The sequence below is a fragment of the Pangasianodon hypophthalmus genome, chromosome 29 (genome assembly GCF_027358585.1).
Source record: "Pangasianodon hypophthalmus isolate fPanHyp1 chromosome 29, fPanHyp1.pri, whole genome shotgun sequence".
Classification (NCBI taxonomy): domain Eukaryota; kingdom Metazoa; phylum Chordata; class Actinopteri; order Siluriformes; family Pangasiidae; genus Pangasianodon; species Pangasianodon hypophthalmus.
Window position 1 is genome coordinate 2,987,841 of NC_069738.1, and position 12,973 is coordinate 3,000,813.

Genomic DNA, 12,973 nt, shown 5'->3' on the forward strand with positions numbered 1-12,973 from the left:
GTGCACAAGCAGCTGACGGTACTGGAGTACTGAAATTTCAGTGTTTATTGAAACAGAACCAGTGAAGAGGAGATTAATTGAGATTGATGAAGGAAACTTTTCTCTCAGAACAGAACACGAGCATCAGCTCTTTGTTGGCTGGGTGTTTATTAGCTCCCTCTAAACCCGAAAACGAAGGGAAAGCCTTAACTTTGTCGACTTCTTCGCTGCTTTGCTCGGTGATCACTCACCCGCTAAATTGCTTTATCCGCGAATACTCGAGCAGCCAAGTTTACGTCAATAACCTTCAGAGATGGGTTTTATTGACGGCAGCACTTTGAGTAGAGTCGTTTGGCTTTGACGTGAGGTCACCATGCCATCTACTTCACTAAACACCCTGGAAAAGCAGCTCTTACATGCGGAACTTTCCAGAATATCACACTAACCTGGCTTTTATTCTTCCTAAACAATCAGGAGTTTTGTCTGAAGGAAATGGTGAAAAAAAAAGGGAAAATCTCACAAAAGATTAAATCATTCAGATTCTAAGTCCATCTCATTTCTGAGCATTAAAAGGTTCCTCATTCATGAAGGTGAGATGAAAAAAAAGTGGTTTTATTCTGAATTAGAGATTTAAATTACTAAATAAAGGAAAACTCAATTAATTTGTATACTTGTATACATCCATATAATATGTTTATTAGTCATGATGTTTATTAATTGGGTAATTAATTGTTGGTTATTACATCAGGTCTAAGCAAAATAAATTACAAAGTTCTAATAAAATAACAATAAAATAAATACAAAAATAATATAATATATTATTAAAGAATTGGGTTTTTAATTCTAAAAAATGTTAGTCTTTCTTGCCAACATTTTACCAATCAATAAAACAACTATTAATGCAAAAATCAACTTAAAATGACAGAACGCACAGTGATCTTATAGTCCGTTTTCTTCTTCTGTCCTTATCTTACTGAAACATTAAAGAGTGACGCAGCCTCCATACACAATGCTGAGAGATAAAATCAGTAAATTGTCATTATTATTATTAAGACTTGAGCTCACTGTCCTGTAATACTCTGAAAGAGATGTGTTAGTGCTCACATTCACACAACATTCTCCTTTCCTGTTTCCGCTTTGCTCTGTGTGTGTGTGTAGTGTGTACTGATGTACACCCAGTCTGTACATCATTGTGTGTTATTCTCTCACATTAACACACCCTGATGTACATCCAGCCTGTGTGTGTGTGTGTGTGTGTGTAGTGTGTGCTGATGTACACCCAGCGTGTGTGTGTAGTGTGTGCTGATGTACAGCCAGCCTGTGTGTGTGTGTGTGTGTGTGTGCGCGTGTAGTGTGTGTAGTGTGTGCTGATGTACAGCCAGCATGTGTGTGTGTGTGTGCTGATGTATAGCCAGCCTGTGTGTGTGTGTGTGTGTGTGTGTGTAGTGTGTGTAGCGTGTATTGATGTACACCCAGTCTGTACATCAGTGTGTGTTATTGTCTCACATTAACACACACTGATGTACACCTAGCCTGTGTGTGTGTGTCTGTGTGTCTGTGTGTGTGTGTGTGTGTGTGTGTGTGTGTGTGTGGGGGGGGGGGGGGGGGGGGGGGGGGGTTGGGGGGGGGCATGTGTTTAAGACTTGAGCTCACTGTCCTGTAATACTCTGAAAGAGATGCCTTACTGCTCACATTCACACCAAATTCTCCTTTCCTGTTTCTGCTTTGCTCTGTGTGTGTGTGCTGTGTGCTGATGTACACCCAGTCTGTACATCAGTGTGTGTTAATGTGAGACAGTGAGAGACTGTGTGTGTGTGTGTGTCTGTGTGTGAGTAATGTAGGGAAATATGGATTAGCGTGTGTTAACCATGTCTATCTGTCATCTGATCTGAGGGATGGAACTTACCGTAACCTTCACATGACCAGACTGTAAATACATCCACTGATACTGTATTACCCCATTACCCCATTACCCCATTACACAACCACTGCATATCAGTGTTGACTGTGGTGTTCAGTGGTCACTGTCTTTCTTTCTTTCTTTCTCAACTCCTTCCATCCATGCTGTTCAGTTGAATGAACGCTCCTCAGTAATGGAGTAATGGCTCTTAATGAAATAACAGTTGTTCCACTTCGTAAAAACGACAAGCTGATCAAGCGTAAATGAAAGGTGTTGAGACTTTTTACAGTCTTTCTTTCTGTTTCTCTCTGTGCCTCATGTTCACACACACACACACACACACACGACCGAGTAGAGTGGGTCAATAGCTGCGTGTCAAGGCATTGCACCGTGTCAGTCGTCTCTTTACTCGACTTCAGCCACTTTGCTGAGTGGACATAAAGCTGAAATGACAGAATGAGAGATGGAGAGAGAGTGTGTGTGAGAGAGAGCGATACAGAGAGGGGGAGAAAATTCCTTCCTCTCTCAAGTTCCTCTTCTATTTAATTCAGCCTCTCCAATGAATGGGAGGAGATGGATAAAAAGGGGGAAGAGGGGAAAAAATGGAAGTAATCATGAGATCACGAGAGAAAGTATTGAAAGAGAGAGAGAGAGAGAGAGAGAGAGAGACATGGAGTTAATTGTGTGAGTGTAGCTTTTTCTCAGCAGGTAATAGAGCTCTCTGACCCCTTCACCTACAGCTCTGTGAGACGTCTATGTCTATTCATCACTCAGACTCTGATTTTCTAACAGGATCTACAGAGGATCGTGTCTTTCACATGAACAAAACACCATGTTTTCTCCCTTTTGGACTAATGCTGCATTCGAGGCAAAGCTGTAACTTGTAATTCCCACCTACAACCAGTAAAAACCAGTTCCCCATCTCTACTTTTAAATGAGTTTAGCAGTATTGGCTTTATAACAGTTCATATACAGACAGAGTTGCTGGTTAAATCTACAACACTGACCATAATAATCACTGTTTTGAGAAGCTAATCATCAACATTAGAGTTATCACTAACATTAGCTGGATAGCTTGTTGCTAATGCTACTCACTATTGCAGCTAAGCTGCTCCTGTATGTTTGACGTTCACTACAGTAGAACAGAACCAATAGCCACTTAGGCCTGTAACTGTAAACATTTGCGTAAACTAGCTTTTTATGAGCTTCACGTGCTCTGGCATAGCAAACAAAAGACACACTTTCATGGAGGCATCCACATTTTATTATTTTTTTTCAACATCTCAAGGTGGGAAATGATGTTAATAAAACTCGCAAATTACCATTTACAAGGCACCGCGAACGCAGCATTAATTAATGTGGGGTGGACACTATGTAAAAGTGCAAATAGTGGGTGGAGTCAATGCAAATCAACTATGCAATTATTCTACATCCGCAATGCATTCTGGTAAACATAAAAGTCACTTTGAGCATGGTGATTGAGTAGCCAAATAAATATGTCCAGAGAAAATCCTAACTTAAACAGTTTGCTCTCTTCTACTTTGCACATGACGTAATGTAACACGCCCACTATTTGCACGAGCACACTCGGAAATTAGGACTTCAGGGCCTTTTTTTTTTTTTTTTCAATTTTCCAAGCTGTGATTGAATTGCTCTGAAAATGCCGTAATATTTGCCAATATTAGCAGAAAGGAAAAAGTTATCCTAGCGGATACTAATAATCTAGCTACACAGAAAAACAACATTAAACCATAGGTATGAATATTCTCATATTCTGCACCATTTCTACACACGTTTTAAATCAAACCAAATCCCAAAGTACTTCCTTTACTATTATATAACCCACACTCTCATTTACTACTCATTCCTCACGGCATTAAACACAATAACACTGTGGATATCTACCGGACTTTTATAGCTGTGCATGGAGCTCTGGACCACATCTACTCGGCTGAATATAATCGCTCTGTTTAACACCAATCCCCATGCAATCGTTCACCTTTCTTACACTCTTTATGAATGTTAACCCCAAACACTTAGGCCTGGTTCCCCAGGAAGGGCATTTTCACCTGTGTGTGTGTTTATATTTATTACAGATCTCACTTTTTTAATGCCATAGCCTTACAGTAAACTTGTAATACTAATAGTAAAGCTATTTTGAGGATTAGGAAGTCCTTGAAAATAAGGAGTACCAAAATCCTTGAGGTAATCTTTTGGGAGAATCCAAAGTGGTAATGATTTGTCTAGCTCCTGTTTGGGTGAAGCAGCTTCTGGAGTTGTTGGTTGGAGAAATAGAGTGACCACCATCTTATTAAACATCCAGCAAGATGTTTACAATTTTTTTATCTGACCACCTACTGAAAAAGAAAGAGCACATAAATTGGCTGCCAAAAACCACATATATGTGTAGACAATCACTCATTTCCCACTAGATCTCCATGACTCAACCTCCCTCCTGCTGCAACATCTCTCCATCTGGTTCATCTGGGTTCAGGAACTGAGTGACTCTTGGGATGCTTGGGACTAGGCCATCCTTGCTGGTGCGTAGTGTGGTAGAAGCCCTAGCTTCATGTGAGTCAAACCCTTCTGTTAGTTCTGACTTGATGATCTCTAAATGTCCAGAGAATACTTGACTCCACAAGCTGCCACATCCCCTCTCTTCTTCCTCTGGTAGAAGAACCTTGTCACACTGAGGATAATATTACATTTGTGGTCCCATGCTATCCTTCTCTTAAATTCTTAAGAATGTGGCACCAGGGGCATGGGTCCTCATAGGAAATTTGGCATAAGCAAGGATCAGTAGATGGTGTGCAGTAATGTTGGTGAAGACCTTTTCAAACTGCCAACAGTAGGACTCCAGGCTCTGGAAGCTACACAAATCTGGTTATAAGCAGACAGATCTGGTTATACATGTCTTGTTTTTTTTTTGTTTTGTTTTGTTTTGTTATTGTGGAAGAACCGGGAACTTCCAGAGTGTAACTTGAGGTTGACCACCTGCATCTGCTTGATGACTTGCTGTGCCAGGTCACTTAATGCCCTGGTTCATCTGGATGTTGAAACTGAGTGAATCTTCAGTGATCTTTAAATGCCACGATAATTTTTGACAACTTAAGCTGCCAAACTTACAATCTGCAGATGGATGGTTCCTTCTTGGCTCCTCTAGTAGAGGAACCTGGCTCTCCAATGAGCCTCCATTACTTTTCTTCAGTCTTTGGTCAAACTGACTGTAGGGGATCTGAACTGACCCAGTGGAATCCTTCTCTAAAATCATTCTCTTAAATCATTCTCTGCTCCTAATTTGACAGCTGGCTGCAGGGGCATGGTTCTTCTTAGGACATTTGGTATGACCAAGGACCAGTGATGCTTATGAAGATCTTGTCCAACTGCCTATAGTAGGACTCCAGACTCAGGAACCTGTGCATCTCAGAGACAGTTCTGGTTATTTCTTCAATCCTTTCTGCAAAAAAGTGGCTGATGCTAGAACAACTGGCACCTGCCAGGATATAACTTGAAAATGACCATCTGGATCTGGTTGAAGCTTGCTGTGCTAGGATGTTGTCCAGGTGGACTGTGGGACGTAATCAATCAGTTGCTCAGATGTGAGCACTAGTGTGACCACTTTAATGTTTAGTGAAAATATTTTCACTAAACGGCTGCCCATGCTCCCAAGCACAGCTTAGACTTTTCTAGGGCTGAATTTCAAACGTCTTTGTATATTATTTGTAAGGGCGCTTGATAGATCAGCATCTTGTACTCTTGTACTCTATGCAAAGAATGTGAATAGGAATTGATTTCAGATTTGCCCCCAGAAGAGTCTGGATTTTACTTGGATCATGAAAAAAGAATTGGAATCATTTACAATTTTGATGCTATCTCTTAAATCCACCAGAAATAGGCCTTTTAAAAAGATTGAGAAACTTTGACACTATTCTTTCCTACTAAATTCAATCAAGTGAGGTAATTCAAGACCTTGCAGATGCAAATACAAGGAGTTCATAATAACTTGTACCAGTGAAACAAGTTATTCTGTCTTGCCATCTGTAAGAAAAACTTGGTGGTGGTAGTTTTGGGATTAGAAGGCAATTTTTATGGAATAAACTCTCTTTAATTAAACGTAAAACTTGTTGGACAGAGCTTATAACTGTCATTTCTTACCTATAGGTCACAATATTATTAAACTAGAATTAGCTCCTTTCTTGATTTCTACTTTGATTAGCAATGGCCACAGATTCCTGATTTCTCCAAGAAGCATGAAGCACAAGAAAAATAACTTTTGAAAAGGTTGAGAAACTTTGACACTACACTCACAGACTATTAACACAGCATTAAATCAGTTTATATAATGAATTCAGTCAGGTAAGATCATTGAAGATGGTGCAAAATGTGGTGGTGGCAGTTTTGGGTGTTTTAGAATCAATTCACAGAATCTTTCAGAACTTTAGGCTAGATTAGACTTCGTTGACAGAGTTTACGACTATATATAGTGCCATTATTCTGTGTGTGTGTGTGTGTGTGTGTGTGTGAGCAAGCTATTGTGGGCTTAAGGTTCACAGTAAGTGCAGTAGATTAGAGCACTCTGTGCCTTTTCCTGTCTCTGCTCTTACACTTTAATGTGCGTGAATGGATCCTGAGTGCTGGAGCTCCGACGGGGGGTTTAAAAGAGACAAACCACTGCAGTCATCTCACACTCCACTCACTCGGATACCTCACACACGCGCAGCATCAGAATCACACTGGGCTCTCCACCTGGCACCTCTTAAATACACACACACACACACACACACACACAGCCTTGAAGAGTCAACCACACACAGCACTAACAACACGCAAGAGAAATAAATGTATTTATGTCTCAGTACTTTAACCAAGCAAATTGCTGTAATGGTATTATGTGAGTGTGTGTGTGTGTGTGTGTGCGTCTGTGTCTGTGTGTGTGTGTGATTCCTCCCTCTTTGCAGTGCTTCTTGTGGAATCGGTGACACTCCGTTTTGTGAATGCGGTGTGTGTGTGTGTGTGTGAGAGAGAGAAAGAGAGAGAGAGAGAGACAGGGATAATGAGAAGTGCTGCTCTAATTGCTGCGTCTTTCACACTCCTCTCCACTCGAGATGCCCCAGGGGGGAATGATGAAAGGATTAGAAGAGGATGAAAAGAGAGAGAGAGAGAGACTTTAGACTGCACTCTGCTTGCTTGGACTCGTGTTAAGCATGACTTCAGGTCAACCCTCCACTTGTCCCTTCCTTGGGGGGGGCCGGGGGTTTGTGTCCTCTCTCTCATCTTACACACACACACACACACACAGTTTCTCATTGTCTCACACTGAAGACCTCACTGCAGTGGGCACTTCAAATTCTACACTCTTCACTAATTATAATTATTCTTAATAATAGTAGTAATAAGTATTATTCATTTATATAGTATATTTATATATGCTATATTTATATTTCAGAGAAATGTTTTACATATTTTTACTATATAAACATTAGACCTAAGTATAAATAACCAACCGATAATAATGTTAAAAATGATCTAATAATTATCATGATCTAATTATGATAATAATAATTATAATACAAATTTCAATATTTAATATTTAATCACTTATAATAACTAAAGTAATAAAACAAATAAGAAAAAGATTACAATGAAATTACAAATATAGTACATAAATGAATAAGGCAATAAATAAAATTTAAAAATAAGCATTAAAAAGAGAATTATTCATTAAGGATTTACTATTGATTACTATTGATTTAATACTATTCAATTTTTCATGATGTAGATCTTTCATTAACTCATTGGATTCCATTATATTTTATTTCAAAATTCCTTACACATATATATATATAACAGAATGAAAATGTTTAAAGCAACAAGTTTACTTTATTGTCATACCTTTAAATAATTTGTTTTAACTTGATTGGTGTTGTTTATCTAGTAGTTTATTTATTCATCATTCATAATGTATAAAATATTCTATTACTTTATAATACTTTTATATGATTTCATTAAACCTCAGCACTAATCAGGATCGTTGGCATGTTGATTTTTTGAATTTATTCTGAATGTTTGACCTCGTCGTGTGAGAGACTGAGCCAGAAATGACCGTGTCTCATTACAGCGTGGTGCGTCGTGTTTAATTAGCTCCGTTTTCCTCTCATCTGTACGAGTGGGCGATCAAACGAAAGACCTGGTTCATTCGAAACACAGCTTCATGATCAGAAAATGAGCCCTTCCTCATCCCGCGTGTACGTTATTCTGTCATAAATCCGATAAACGTGCTCAGCTTCAGGGTCAAGCTATTAAAAAAACGGCCAGTGAAGTTCTCCTGGGACTAATTAACTCAGCTGGGAATTACTGCTTATTGGATCACGTAACATTTAAAAAATAAATCATATTGAATCTCTAATTGACTGAGCGTGGGCCTTATTTTTAGAAAATGTTCTTGTTGATGAGGATGACGTCAGTAAAGGAAGCCGTACGAGCTTTAGCACAGTGATAAACTAGAATTAACTGAGATATTCGCAAGCTGTAAACATGTAAAAAAAAAAAAAACATTTTTACCCTTTTATGATGAACAACATCCACAGATTCACAGAAAAGCCTTAGGTGTTTAATGTACATTTTTTAAGACTTCAACTCTTTTGCATGCATGATGTAATACTGTTTAATAATACATGATAACTGTTAACTGTTTAATAATAAATGACTTTTTTTTTTTAATTATGTCAATTTTTTTCAACAGTGGAAGGCGAACATGCAATACATTCACTGTTCAAGTGATCAAATTTGAGATTTGGAAGTTACTGTTGCTGGAAATCTAGGCTAATGGTTTAGCTTGCTAACATATAATGTTCAAATCCCTTCATTAAAAACTATTGGGAACTTCAACATTTCCCTCAGATATGCTGTTCCATTTACTAAGAAAATACCTTAAATGACTGTATTACACTGTAATTATTTTAGTACTGATTGCTAACTGAACGTCTATGGGTTCAGCATCTGCAATACTGAGAAACACTACCATCACAAGAGTGGCTTATAAACAAGATGAACACACAACCTGATGTCCATCCCATAATAACCTGTTGCCATGGAGACAGTTCACCGTACCACTATTTAAACACTGATGTACTAAAGTCACAGAAAAATGAAGTGTGTGAATATACAATGTACAATTCAATCCTACAGTACACTGCAAAACAACATATAAACTACCCATAATGCACTGGTGCAGTTTGTGTCATGAACAAGTTGAAAGTGGACCCCCATCCATAGTGTTTCCAGCCATCCCATAATAAGTGCCTCTCAGGTGAAAGACAGGCCACTTTTGTCCAGCGACAGCGACTTGACAGCCAAAGATTGACAGTGACGAAAAAAATGGAGAGAAAAGAAAGAGCGTATATCAGTAGCGTTCTGATGACACGTCAGTGGCGCCATGGCAACGGGCCAAGCGGGAATGACCAGTGCTTTTGCCATCTGAATAATTTAGCATGTATGTTTACGCAGTACTGAGGGAGTCAAGAGGGTCAGACCTTTCCCCCGCTCCCTAAGTGCACTAGAGACAGAATAAAACAATGACTCCTACTCCTTATCTAGTGTCCAATAGGAGACCTCAGACATCATCACCCACACTTTCGCCCCTCAGCTGTTCAACTAACTGTGAACATTAACACAAATTAATAGTTCACAGGTTCTAAGAAAGCTAGGCTGTAACGTCTTTGCGATGTTTTAATTACAGTTAAATGTAATTCATGGGGGCAGTCGTGGCCTATAATGGATAGAGAGTCGGACTTGCAACCCGAAGGTGAACCTGAAAGTTGTGGGTTCGAGTCTCGGGTCCGGCAGGGATTGTAGGCGGGGGGAGTGAATGACCAACGTGAATGAGACCCTTGAGCAAGGCACCGAACCCCCAACTGCTCCCCGGGTGCCGCAGCAAAAAAGGCTGCCCACTGCTCCGGGTGTGTGTTCACGGTGTGTGTGTGTGTGTGATCACTACTGTGTGTGCGCACTTGGATGGGTTAAATGCAGAGCACAAATTCCGAGTATGGGTCACCATACTTGGCCACAAGTCACTTCAGTTCAAATATGTTCTCGTACAGCATTTCCAAATAAGGCAAAAACTAACATTATTACAATATTTGTTCACGCAACTACAATGTAGGAGCAGCTTTGTAGGAAGGTTCAAGGTGGACATTTCAGGTATTTAAGGTGGCTATTTTGTTGATGTTTCAGGCTTTTAAGATCAACAGTTCTGTAATATCTTTATGTAATATCTTTAAGGTGGATATTAAGGTAGACATTTCAGGTTTTTAAGGTGCATATTTTTGGTATTTAATGTGTTTTCAAGGTGAAGGTAGACATTTTGAGTATATAATTCAGACATTTCAGGGTTTTAAGGTGCATATTTTTGGTATTTAATGTGGACATTCAGTGTTTTCAAGGTGAAGGTGGACATTTTGAGTATATAATTCAGACATTTCAGGGTTTTAGGGTGGATACTTTGGTTGTTTAAAGTTGTTATTTTGTGTATTTAAGGTGGACATTTTGGGCTTTTAAGGTTCACATTTAAGGTTACCATTTCGAATTTGTAAGGTAGATATTTCAGGGTTTTTAAAATGAACAGTTCACATTTTTAAAGTTTTGGTTATTTGAGGTTTTGGATATATAAGGTGGTCAAATGTTTAAGGTGGACATTTTCAGTATTTAAGGAGGACATTTTGGGTATTTAAATAAAACATTTAAATGGTTTTTAATGTAACATTTTAGATTTTAATGTGGACATTTCTTGTTCTTAAGGTGGACATTTTGGGACATTTAAACAGTCATTTGTTGGACATGAAAAGACATTAAATACTTTCACTTTAACTCTAGCTAATTTGAATTTTTTTTATGTTTTACACATGTCTTTGTACTCAGAATAGTGTGGCACCAATGCCTGTCACTCCCTACATAATGTGTGTGATTCTCCCCTGCCCTTTTATGTATGCTGACAACCATTATTAATTTACCTGTTGATTGCAGGGAGGTGTCAGGGCGGGAATAGTTAGGAATTATGGTAGCAGTCCTGGAGTGTTAATAAGGGGGTGGGGGACAAATAGTTTTTTTGTTTGTCTTGGAGAGAAAATGGGGGTGTGCTTGGTTGCAAGGAGATTAATCTGGTTTAGAGGGAACTCTGTTTTATTTTATTGTTTTCCGGGGATTTAGGACATGTCCTGATACCAGTGATCAGTTTGTAATATTATAGACAATAAGTAATGGCCTGTTGGGTGCCTTCGACCTGGACCATTGTCTCCTGTCTCCTTTCTGAAAACGGTCACAACGCCACTGGTGTTAGAAGTGGGATAGAAACCACAGTTTCCTTGTTGTGACTTACAGATGACAATGGAGAAAGACCCAATAAGACTGATCCACTGGTTTGATGAGGAATCAGAGCAAAATAGAGAGGATTCCCGGTACGAGTGGGACAGCCATAGTACCAAGGGAGAGCTAGCGCTAGAGAATGTAAATGTTTTGATCAGCATGCTAGTGTCCACTTATCCTTTCTTTCCGCTCTTGTCATCCCCAGAGAGTCATGCCTGGTTTACCTGGATGACATTTTAGTGCAAGGAAAAGACTTTGAATCTGCTCAGAGTGCTCTTGATCTTGTCATATCTAAGAAAGCTCAGGCTGGTCTGAAGTAGCACCCAGATAAGTGTCAGTTGATGCAAAAAGCTATGACTTTCTTAGGCCACCATGTGAGTGCAGCAGGGGTGGCTACAGATGACCAGAAGACTACAGCTGTTTGTGATTGGCTGGTTCCATATAGTCTGAGACAGTTAAGGGCCTTTCTCGAACTTGCATCATACTACAGAAGATTTGCTCCCGGGTTTGCCACAATTGCTGCTCCACTCCATCAATTGATGTGAAAGGCACAATGATTTCAGTGGGGTCAAGAGCAGCATTAGGCTTTTACTAGTCTGAAGGAAGCTCTGTGCCCTGAACCTGTCTTAGCCGCCCCAGACCCAAAACAGATGCAAGTAATGTAGGCCTAGGCACAGTCCTCTCCCAAAAGGGCGAGGCACGGGAGAGAGTTATTGCCTATTACATTCGAGCCTTCGACTGAGCAGAGCGCAACTACTGCTTAACTCGACAAGAGCTGCTGGCCATGGTGGAGTCAGTCTGCCATTTTAGGCAACACCTATGCAGCCTCCCCTTTGTGATATGCATAGAGAATGCTTCATTGCACTGGCTATTATCCTTCCAGGAGCCAGAGGGACAGGTGGCTCAAAGGTTGAGGAGTTGCAGGAGTTCCAATTTATCATACAGTATCAAAACGGGGAAAGCCATTAGAATGCAGCTGTCTAGGAGGATCTGCATGTCAACTTCCTCGCAGTTTGAGCGGCTCTCTGGATATGCATTACAAGTACCAAACAACAAGACCCTGGAGAAGGGGGCAGAAGCATCCTGTTGTGCAGTGCTACCTGACTCAAGTGCATGGGTCATAGAACAGCATAAGGATCCTGAGCTCCAAGTAGCCATCAACTGGGTGGAAGCAGGAAAGAGGCCTAAGTGGGCAGAGGTGGTGGATATGGACCAGTAGTAAGGGGGCTGTGGACAATGCGAGATGGATTGGCACTAAACTTGGGTGCTGCAAAGATGTTATATTGAACCCGCCACTGGTGTATTCAAGTGGCAGACCGTGGTGCCCAAGTCCTGTCACCACCTGGTTCTGGAGGCCATGCATGGTCAACCAGGGGAGGGACACTTTGAAGTAAACAAGATGGTGAAGCGAGTTTGGCAGGAATTCTATTGGGGCAACTGTCATAGGGGTGTAGAGTCCTACTGTCACAGATGTGATGCCTGCACTGCCAAGAATGGGCAGATGGTCCAGTCTCATGCTCCTGTACAACAATGCCGGGTTGGCTGCCCCAAGGACTGGATGGCAGTAGATGTGCTGGGGCCGTTTCCACAGACGCCTAGGGGAAACTGTTTCATAGTAGTTGCTATGGACTACTTTACGAAATGGCCAGAGGCTTATGCTGTCCCCAACTAGGAGGCAGGGACAGTGGCAGATGTCCTGTTGGAAGGCATGTTTGCTTGATTTGGGTTCCCCGC

The 12,973-nt window shown here is 40.4% G+C and overlaps 1 protein-coding gene across 4 annotated transcripts in view; it reads left to right on the plus strand.

The window, feature by feature from the left end:
* The window catches only part of LOC113523957 (RNA binding protein fox-1 homolog 3), a 201,556-nt gene that overhangs the window by 54,386 nt on the left and 134,197 nt on the right, over positions 1–12,973 (plus strand). The gene's annotated exons all lie outside the window — the stretch shown is intronic.